The sequence below is a fragment of the Mus caroli genome, unplaced genomic scaffold, assembly GCF_978045245.1.
Source record: "Mus caroli unplaced genomic scaffold, Mus_caroli_1 scaffold_12, whole genome shotgun sequence".
NCBI classification, from domain to species: Eukaryota; Metazoa; Chordata; class Mammalia; order Rodentia; family Muridae; genus Mus; species Mus caroli.
This window is the reverse complement of record NW_028227267.1, coordinates 36,862,041-36,873,570: the sequence shown is the minus strand read 5'-3', so window position 1 is coordinate 36,873,570 and position 11,530 is coordinate 36,862,041. Positions and strand designations below refer to the sequence as shown.

Sequence of the window (11,530 nt, the reverse complement as noted above, 5' to 3'; positions counted from 1 at the left end):
ATGCAGTCTAAACAGTTTGTGGAGATTATGTTTTTTATTCGGGATCAAGTCAAATAAGTTTCTGAGGTTTGGAGGTTTTAGGCTTACCAGTTAAGGGGACTTTGTACTTGTAGGAAGGGATAATGCAAATATTCACAGATAAATTGTGGAACCCAGGCCTTCTTTCAGCTCCAAGGCAAGTGCATCCAGAGGACTAATGAATTATCTGCTTTGGGGATTCTGCCTAGCCTAACAGAAGAGTGCTAAACATAGTTATTATAAGGAAATACTCCCACCAGTTCATATATAGTAAGATGCAGGGCCCACATTTGGATGGGTTTTTTGGCACCATGTATTTCCATGCATGATGTGGGTACATGGTGTCAGGAGACACAGAAGAAGGCCTCATATCCCTTGAAAATGAAGTTTCTAACATCTCACAACATTGCTTGAAATCCCAGCACTTGGGAGAGGAAGGAGGTCAGAATCAGTTCAGGATCATCCTTGACTACATAAGAAATTTTAAGTCACCTTTATTACTCTAAGAACTTCATTGAGTTCCCATCTGTTGCTATGTATTGTAATGCTAAATTCTGTTCCTAGGAAGGTCTGGAACTAGGAGAGAATTCTCCTATCAAATGATTTTGTTGTGCAAATATTGTTGCTTAATTTAAAACCATTGGTTAAATAAAACTGACTACTGGTATTTAATGGAGGCAGTAGACATATGTGAGTTTTTAGTTATCTGGTTGTGGGTGGAGAACTGAAAGATAAGAGGAGAAATTAGAAGAAAAGAGAAAAGGTACCATGGAGGAGAGGTACCCTGTGTGCATATGGAGGAGAAACAGCAAGTATTTGGGGTGCACCACTGGGGAGGTAGCCAGGTGAGCTGGTAGAAAAGCAGATTAGGGGTCACCAAACCCACAGTAATTGTCTCTGTTTTTATTTTTTTAACACGGGGTTTCTCTGAATATCCCTGGCTGTCCTGGAACTCACTTTGTAGATCAGGCTGGCCTCAAACTCAGAAATCCTGCCTCTGCCTTGCAAGTGCTGGGAGTAAAAGTGTGCACCACCACCTCACAGTAATTGTCAGAGTCAAATGATGTAAGCATAGTCTGAGTCATTTGTTTGGAAGCAAGTCCAGATGAGCTTAAATTGTTTCTACTGAAACTTTGTATCAAAAAAGAAGGTGATAGGGAAGGAGTAGAGCATTGCCTGGAGGGGAAGGGAGAGAAGACCATGAAGAAAATGATCAAAGACATACTTGAACAGAAAGTCTCCAAGAGCCAGTGGGTGTGCATTTTTTCGTTGAATTTTTTATTTATTTCCATCTGATCACAGTCCCTCCTTCTCTTCCCAGTCATAATCAATGTCCCAATCCCCCCCCACACACACACAATTCCCTATCCCCTTCTCCCCAGAGTAAGTGACCCTCCTTTTTTCCCCTTTAACAACTCACCCGGCACATCAAGTTGCATCAGGAATAAGTGCATCCTCTCTCACTGAGCCCAGACAGGGCAGCCCAGCTAGGGGAAAGAGATCTAAAGGCAGGTAACAGAGTCTAAATCCGAGGCAGCACCCACTCCAGTTATTAGTCGCCCACATGAAGACCAAGGTACATATCTGTTTCATTTATGAAAGGGTCCTAGTTCAAACCCCTACATGGTGTTGGCTCATGGTTCAGTCTCTGTGAACCCCTAAGGGTTCATATTAGTTGACTCTGTAGGTCCTCTTGTGGCTTCCTAACCCTTCTGGCTACTACAACCCTTCCACCAACATTTCCACATGAATCTCAGACCACAGCCTAATGTTTGCCTGTGGGTCTCTGCATTTTTACATTTAAAGGGTGATGGAGATAGCATGCAACTAGAGGGACTGCCCACAACAGGTCAAAATGGATACCTCTCAGCAGCCTGCAGCAGCTATTTGTAAAAAAGATGGTGTCTGTGTTCTTGAGAAGTAGGAGACACATTCCTCCTGGATACCTGCCATTTGAAATAAGGGCCTGCCTGTTGTAGGCTGAGATAGAAACATCTCAATAGCCTGTGGAAGCTCTTCATACTAAAATGTAATTCCGCTTTATCTTAACCTTAGTCCTATACAATCACTGTATAGAATTCATAACTGCTTTTCAGCTGGCCTAGATGTATATAATTATTCTATTATATCTGAATTTCCTGTTTCTTTTTTCTTCTTCCCTAGTGTAGTCTGTGAAACTCGATGTTTCTTGATGTAATGATTCTTAAACTATGAAAAAATTGAGATATAAGCGCTCAGTACAGCACAGATCAAAATGTCCCAGGTGTATGCTGTGTGTTCTCATCTTGGAAACTGTGTAATAACTGAGTAATGGTAGTTCGAGATTAATGCATAACTTTCAAAGACATTTTGAAGAAATTATTAGAAAATGAAATAGAGACAACATTTGGACCTGAGAAATGTAAAAGTTATTGATGTTCTGAAATTAGTTTCACACAACATTTGAGAGTAGTCCTGAATAATAAAGTGTGGAATATGTCATATGCTATATCCCAGTCAAACTAAGTCAAAACACTGGGACTCTTACAAGGATTATTGTGTGCAATGTACAGAATCAGAAAGCTAGGAGAAGTACTCAGTTAAGGGTTAAGTACCTCTGACCCATTCAGTGCTTTGGTAGAGGATTTCCCATGAGAGCCCTAACATGCAAAGCAGGGGTTGGATCTCCAGTACACACCAGCTACTCAAATGGATACCATGTTTCCTATTATAAAGAAATGGAGGACTCCATTCAGGTACCATCTGGGAAGGCTCTTTCTCATTTTCCAAGCCACTGCAATTGCAGGATTTTAACTTGGCACCAGCTCCATTATCTTATGCAAGTATTCTCTGCATTGCCCACTTTCCTGTGGTAGTGTCAGTGATGGGCTCTGCACTATGATTTGTCCCTGTTACCTGGTGTTGCTGCTCCCAAAACCTGCTTCTCTTATCACAAGAGAAACTTCAAATCACATTCTAAACTGCTTTGGCTCTGAAAGGAAATGGGTGCTTCTACTTTTTTACAACAAAGTAAACATATCTCAAGAACCACTTTCTATAGGTATGATCCATTCCACTAATATAGCACACAAAGAAGGACAAAAGTGCATATCAGGGGATGGAGAGATAGCTCTTCATTTGAGAATATGTTTCTCAAAATACCCACATGTCATCTAACTGTCCTTTGTCATTTTAGTTCCAGGTGAAACCCAATAACTTCTTCTGGCCTTTTGGAATGGCATGCAAAAGTTGCACAGACCTACAGAAGGCAAATCATGCATAAATATAAAATAATTCCAAATAACAAGCAGAATCACCACGGGGGGGGGGGGGTGGTGAAGAAGGAGAAAACTCATAGAGCATATGGGCCTGGATTTTGTCTCAGCTTTTAAAAACATTTGTATACTGAATACTGAACTACACACTGTGTTTGTGTTAAAAACGCAAAAAGGAACCAAATGTATTGTCAAGCACAAAATTCACTCTCATAACAAAGAAAAACAACAAAATAACCAAAAATGATAAATCCCTACTCGAAAGGTCCTAAATATGAATATCTCTAGTAGTAGTTACCACTGGTAGAACATTTGAAGGAAAGCAGAAGCATACATATCTGTGTTTTCTGAGAGCTTTTATATTCCCTTAGAATATGTTTTTATTTCCTGAAAGACATTTCAGAAATACTGATATATTTCCCATTAATTTGTTCAACACTATCATCCACAGTATTTTAGCAGCAGCTAAATATTTGACATGCAAGGATACAGCATGGATAATTTTTCCATCTTGTAGTTGGAATTCACAGAGTTGGACACACTAGACACACTGAATGTACAATCTATTCCTTTTGTAGCTCAATCTGGCTGGGAAGTCATTATGGAACCCAAGCCCCTTAAGTATATCCATCTGTGTCTGATAGGTGTGAGATTTCAGTAGGATGATACCACATCTGAATAAAGAAGTTTCTTAAGAGTGAAGAGTTGGAGATCACTGTTTTATTCTTAGAATATATCCAATTTACTCAATAGAAACTAAAAGTGGGCAGTCAATATGTACAGTGTATAGCCTTATCAAAATATTAAATCAATTACAAAACAAAACAACAGCAAAGAAACAAACAAAAAAACTTCTAATGAAACAAAAGAAAACCAAATAACAAAATTAATCAAAGCTCAAACCAAAATCTAAAAACAAGAATTGTGGTAAAGAGCCTTCTTTGGCTGTTATTTTGCTGCACAGACTTACAGCCCATGACTGTCCTTGGCAACACAGTAGAAAATAAGTTACTTCTGGTAACAACCTTTACAAGAGAAAATTAAGTAGGTCTCCTTTTTTGGAATATGGGTTTGAAGAATAAGGACACCCAACACTAAGCAGAAAACATGTTACAGACTTTGGCTCAAAGACTTTGCGATTTTGTAGAATGATTTTGTAATTTTCCTTGATGACCTATCAGGACAAGAAAAATTTACACTCTCAGAATCTTCCTGTTTTCCCAGCAGCTCTTGATGTGTCTCAGCACATGTCTGAATCCCTCTACATGCTCACTCTTGCTGAGCCAGAACCCAGATGAAATTAATAGCTATTCATTGCAAGGAAACAAAAGTAAAGGAAGAAAATGCAACAGATGATAGCCATGATTACTGGGGATGAGATGAAATATTTGTTTTGCACACGCAGAGATGCCCCTATAGAAGTTATCTTCAAAGGAGACCTTGTCCTAGTCTGTTCCATGTTCCAGGTTCTGCTGGAGTATTTCACATCAAGTGTAGGAAGGAACAAAGGCCTGATTAGGATTTGTCAATTCAGCTCTCCATCCCACACTAGATCTATTAAGCTGGATAATATATTATGACCTATCGTTAGCTGAGGTCATTCCCTGCATCCCCATCATTGGCTGATGTCATTCCCTGCATCCCCATCATTGGCTGAGGTCATTCCCTGCATCCTCAAGTGTCATAGAGCACCTGGACTTGGAATTATTTCTCAGCTTTTAAAAACTGCTAGAAACTGAGCTGTGAACTACACATTGTACTGGAGTTTAAAAGAAAAACACTATATTACTCCAATAGTCCAGGTATAATATATTGAATACTAACATTGTAGGAATGCCCAAATCTGAGTTCAAGAGAGATGTGAACAACCTAGAAAATCATGTGGATGCCATATGGGGAACCTGCCTAGAATTAAGCGAAGATTATGATTATTTCTCTAGTGCAGGATCCTGACAGGGTACCACTCATCAACCCCTATATCTGGAAATAACCAGAGAAAACATATCACATGAAATCCACAGGCACTGCATGGGTCCTATAATCAGCAAGAATGTGTTAACTGAAAATATTTCTAACACTAGGAACTGAATTTAAAAAGTGATGGTCATGAAGGAACATAACAACACACCTGTACATCTGAGACTATTGTAGAGCACTCTGTCAAATATGCTAATTATTTGTGTTCACACAACACAAGCACAGTATACCTCAGTAACCAGTTTAGTGTTGTTTCCTTGGTAATGCTATTATAAAAATCTTCCAGGATATTTTGGAGTCATAAAAAACAAGTCTTGAATGGGATAGGTACATAATGAGCAAAGCATATAGACAGCTCAGTCAGTGATAAGCTTTCCCCTCATAAACACAGACTCAGAATCAGGGTTCTTGGCATAGTATCCAATCTGTCTTAGCAAGTTCCAAAAGGTATGTAGAGTAGGCTTGTCTGCCAGCAAAGGATCACATGGTGGTATTGGACTAGCCTCTCCTTCACTGTTTCAGTCTTTTCCCAAAGAAAACAGTTCCTTCCATTAGAGGCTCCCTTTGTCATTGCCTAACTGACTAGGTGTCCAAAGGTATGATCCAAGAAAAATAGGAAGTCACTATAAATAGGAACAAATGGAACAATTTTCTCCCAATAGTGTGACTGTGTCAGGGATATTTTGAGTAAGATGCGGCTAACTTGTTGAAGGGCAAATACTTGCATGGATTATCGAACACTGAGTAATAGTTCATGAAAGGGCTGCATCACATAGTACAATTTCACTCTTTAGCTGATGGACATCAGGATATCATCTTCTTCTGGACTACTCGAGGACCAGTACAGACCTCATGTGCCCTAGAGACTCTCTGGATATCGACTCCTTGTTCTGCAATCAGTGGGTCAAAGGGGACTTCTTTTCTACTTTCTGAACCTCACTTCTCAAACACCTACCTGATTTTATACTACCAGACCTGTCTGAAGGTCCTCATTTCTCCCAACCCCCATTGAGGCTGATTTTAACACTGAGAAAATGAGTTTGAATAACAGCAATTGCAGAATGCTACACAGATAACATAGTGTGAGTTCTTTAGATTATCATGACCCTCAAGGGGCTCCTAAAACACCCCTGTTTTGCACCACAGCTATGGGAATTCTGCTGGATGCATGTACAGCCACATGCAACTCAATCTCTCAATGATTAGAATCCAAGACATATGATAAGGCAACGTTTTACTGAGTATAGGTAGCTGGATAGGCAATGGTAGCAGGCAATGACGAAAAGAATCTGGAATGCTGAGAATACACAGTGAGACACCTGAAATTCCAGTGGCCGTTCATGATTCTTCCAGAGCAGAAAAGGGACATAACACATGGATGTTATACACCAATGTCCTCCTCAACACTATGTACCATATTCTGATGATTTTCTCCAAAGGATTTCAATGAGGATCAGTACTATTGCCACTAGCCAGTTGAGAGTCTGACTTTACATGAGTTTTTGTGTCCTTTTTTTTTTCTGGGAAGCTAGGTAGAGTTGCACACTAATTTGACTGCCGTATTTGATTTTTTATGCGTGCAGTGTAATCTCAGGGGCTTTTCATCATGCTTGGCCTCTAGAACAGACATGGTTACACGTCTACACAAACATATATACACACACAAACACAGCTGTATATTCAAGCATCCATACCACAAACACTTACAAAGGCATTTTGCCTTACACAAACACACAACTTAGAATAAACACTCTGAGTCATAGCTGGTACACAAACACACACACATACACACACACAGACACACCAACACACACACCACATACCACACAAAGACTGACACAAACACACATACAACAATGAAATTCTTGCTCTTATCTAGCATATTTTCTATTGTATGAGCATGTAGTGGGACATATGATGGGCACAAGGCTCTTAGACTTAAGGGGGCTTTGCAGCCCTGACCTGTACTTATCTCCTCCTCAGGAATATTTTATATGCAAATACTTGCTGTCCTACCAGGAAATTATAAGCTCTACACAGATATCCTGGACAACACAGCACTAAATTGCCAAGAAAGAGCTTTCTACCTATAGCCTCCACTAAGCCCGTTTTGACACATCAAGGCCCTCTCACTAAACCTACACTGAGTCCTTTTTAGCATCTGAGGAAGACTGTGACTTTTGGACATTACTCAGGATCTTTTCAACACATTACTTATTATATGATATTAAATCATCCTCAAAATTAGTCAGGAGAATTCTAGTTAAATGACCTGCTGTGACATTTCTGAAATGCAGCACTCTGCACAACTCTGATTGAGAATCTATCCTGAAACAAAGCCATGCCCAAAATATAGTTAGCAAAACAATGTCAGCAGAGTGAGCACTGTAGGCTTCTATGTATGCCCATGGTTAAGCCAATAAGACAAGCCAGAATAGCCCAGGCAATAACTCGAAGCAGGAAAAATTATAAATGTTATACTAATTTTAAAAATAGTGTTATTGTTTAATGAATTGTTGATATAAATAAGAGACAATCTCCACCTGGTAGTGGACAGGAAATGAAAACTCTACTGGACATCAAACAACAGGAAGTATCAGGTTTATTGAGAGACGTAGGCCCAAAGAACCAAGTTAGAGAATGACTACACAAAATCAGATGTCCTTAACTGGCCTTACAAAATACCCACAAAGGTACAGATTGGCATAAGCATCCATAATCACACACACACACACACACACGCACACACACACACACACACACACACACACCCATAAAATCATAAGGGAGCAAAAAACAATGAAGAATCTGTCATGCTAGTGGAACAAAAATTTAGACAATGCAGAGCAGATGTTTCAACTGAGAAACACATCTCTGGTATTCTTACTGGGGAAATAGAAAGATCTAGACAACATTCTTCTTGGTCAGAATGAGGAGCATATATAGTGAAATTTTTTCATGAAGTCTCAAAACTCTCACACAAAGTGAGATTGTGAGAAGCCTTTCCTACATCCCTGCTCATCAAGCCAGCTCCAGACCACAAGGCCCAGGAACTCCAACTCCAACAGCACTCAAAGAAAATAGGACTGACAAGCTGCTACTCAGGCTCACTCAGTGTGAATCAAGATCTACAGGGGAAAGGGTAGGGGTGGGGGGCAAAAACTTCCAAAAGGCAACAATGAAATCCACTTATTTCTCAATCCCACTAAGCTCTCATCCTTCCAAACTACTTCCTACCTGAAATCTACATGCTCCCCACAAAACTTTTGAAGGCCTTTACATCTTCCTGCAAAGCACTCTACTATTCTAAAGAAGGGCTCCAACACAGCACCCTTCAAACTCAATGTCATATAGAGTTGTGATGTGTAATCAACTTATCTCCCCCAGTGAACTGCAGATTCTAGTAGAACAGAAAAATTTACTTCTCAAACTAACAGTTTCTTGATAAAGGCTACCTCCACAAAAAGCCTTGTAGATGATCCCATAAATAAACAGTTGGAGAAGACATAGACAAGTGCCTGGTAAGTTGGTGGACTGTTACATTGGACTGTCTTTGTTTATAGTGAGCCATGAGGGCAATCTGCCTCTGATACACATCACCCTACCTGCTGCTGCTTGGTACTTGTGACAAAGATGTTCTTGCTGGCCTCATCACAGAACCTTTTTCTTCACCATAGGATGCTTCCTGTTCAGCCTGCCCCTCCAGCAGCTTCCTGTTCTCATTCAGCAACATCCTTACTCTTTCCTTCAATTAATTGCAGTCATTCAGGAGGTAACAGTGCCTGAAGCTGATCCACAAACAAAGAAACAAAAAATGGTCATTTCAAGCAAGCTTACATTTCTCTGCCACTCTTTTAAGAACTAGGATCCCTACAAGAGTCCTGATCCCCGGACAGCCTCAGACTAGAGTCCACACTATACCCATCAGTACCAAATAGAGGTAGGTCAAATACAGAGATCAGCCACATTTCACAAGACTCAGAGGACTTCAGAAAACCGTATCACCAATATTGTGGTTGTTTATATGTCTGTGTACCATAAAACAATCAGCAGGGAAAGGGCAAAAACACTCTGAGGGAGAAGAGAAGACCCAACATGTATAAACCAAATTGAGGTAGGTCAAATGCAGAGATCAGCCACATGCCACAAGACTCAAAGGACTTCGGAAAACCATAACACCAACACTTTTCCATGTACATCACGGAAAAGGAAATGTTCCTCATGGTTGCTTATATGTCTGGGTACCAGAAAACAATCAGCAGGGAAAGGGCAAAAACACTCTGAGGGAGAAGAGAAGACCCAACAGGTATAAACTCTTTCCATTTTTGTCATGGATCCCAGAACTTTGAATCTACTGTCAGAATCCTAAAGTTTCAGGGTTGCTTGATATTCCCAGCATGGTGGAAATGGTTTCTATGCAGAGGATCCTGAATTTGGAAGAATAAAGTTTGGAGTGTCTTGGACACTCGTCACACTGAAGAAAACTGAGTCCAAGAGGTACAAATCCAAGACCCTTGCCTCAAGGGAGGGCTCCTATTAAGGAACAGATAGTGGGGCTGGAGAGATGGCTCAGAGGTCAAGAGCACTGACTGCTCTCCTGGAGGTCCTGAGTTCAATTCCCAGCAACCACATGGTGGCTCACAACCATCCGTAATGTGATCTGACCTCCTCTTCTGGGGTGTCTGAAGACAGCTACAGTGTACTTACACATATAATAAATAATTTTTTTTTAAAAAAAGAAACAAGTAGTATAGAACTAGAGCCCTTATTTTTGTTCAAAGTCCTAGAAGGCCACCAGCATTCCCTGCCTAGTGTTTCTCCTTACCTGTGTCAGGTACTCACCTGCAGGAATAGTTATCTTCTATGAGTTCCTTGTACTTCTCTATGATATCACTTATTGACTGGGTCATTTTTTCCATATCCAACATTGTCTTCTCATGTTGTGATTTAATGATGGTGAATTCAATGTTCATCCTGTGGAAGAGCATGGCCCAAAGAGCAAATATCCTCTGAACTAAGCAATCAAGTATCATGTGCAAAAAGGCTGTATCTGGACTACCCAAGCCAATTGTATGCCACATCCTTGTTCCTTCAAAGAAGGTCCTATTAGTACTGAGTAAACTTATTATCTTGCCCAGAGGACAGCAGAGCCTGGGAACCAAATGGAGAGCAATGAACCTCAAGAGCTCCTTGGGTGAGCCTGAAGTACTATATTAGGTCTGTGAGAAGTTTCTAATAGACCTGTCAAGATATTGAATCCTTTATCCTCAGGCTGGTCCTCTTGTCTTAGAGCTGTGGTGGTTCCCACTATCTAGTGAAAGAAGCAAAGAAGTTCTCTCTGGGTCAGCATCTTATATTTACATCACCCCATGCAGTTGAGGTTCTTCTCAAAGCAACACCAAAATTCTGGCTGTTAAAAGCAAGGGTCAAAGTCCTACTCTTTGACTATCCTGGAGTCTAGTTTGAAAAACCCCCTGTCATCACGTCTGCTAACATCTTGACAGATGAAGACCCACAGAAGCTCATCAATAATTGTATGAGGAAACAAACATGAAGAAACAGATCGGTCTCAACATATTGGACACCCCCACATCCCATGAAAGATTCTGAGTGAATGTTCTACATGGATGGGAACAACTCAATTAAATATGGAACCAGGTACACAGGGACTTCAGGAGATATTGCAGGTGAAAATATTTGGCCCCAAAATATATAGACCAAATCTATGGTGAAAGAAAAGACCTGTCATCACTTACCAGGAATGTCAATATGCTTTACTTAATAAATATGTGGATATTATGATCTATGGAGAAGGAGAGCTCATCACTGCTCACAGAAAGAACATTAAAAACAAAGAGGAATTCTTGGCTCTCCTGGAAACTCTTTGAATTCCTCCATGATACTCTTGGTTTCAAGGCAAAGCACATCAACTTAATGACTCCCTTGTGGTCACAAGTAATCAGGTCACTGAGTTGGCATGCCAAAAATTGTTTGAGATCAGTGTAAACTGTGCATGGTGGCACATGCCTTTAATCCCAGAAATTGAGAGGCATACGCAGGCAGATTTCTAAGTTCGAGGCCAGACTGGTCTACAAAGTGAGTTCCAGGACAGCCAGGCGATACAGAGAAATCTTGTCTCGAATAAACCAATCAAAAAGCAAACAAACAAAAAACAGTGGAATCTACTGACATTCAGGTGACATACTGTGACCCACTGCAGCCTGAGAATCCATTGTATAAACAAGGGGAAATAAGGGATGTAAAAATATCTAAAAGATAGC

General features: G+C 40.3%; 1 long non-coding RNA gene across 1 annotated transcript in view; it reads right to left on the bottom strand.

Annotated features, from left to right (window-relative positions):
• Positions 1-10,220, bottom strand: part of LOC147001747 (uncharacterized) — a 75,140-nt gene extending 64,920 nt beyond the window's left edge. The window contains exons 1-2 of the long non-coding RNA XR_015044622.1: positions 10,092-10,220; positions 8,855-9,037 (exon numbers count right to left, since the gene is read on the bottom strand). This is a non-coding gene — a long non-coding RNA (uncharacterized LOC147001747). The remainder of the gene's footprint in view (positions 1-8,854; positions 9,038-10,091) is intronic.
• Between the last annotated feature and the right edge of the window lie 1,310 nt (positions 10,221-11,530).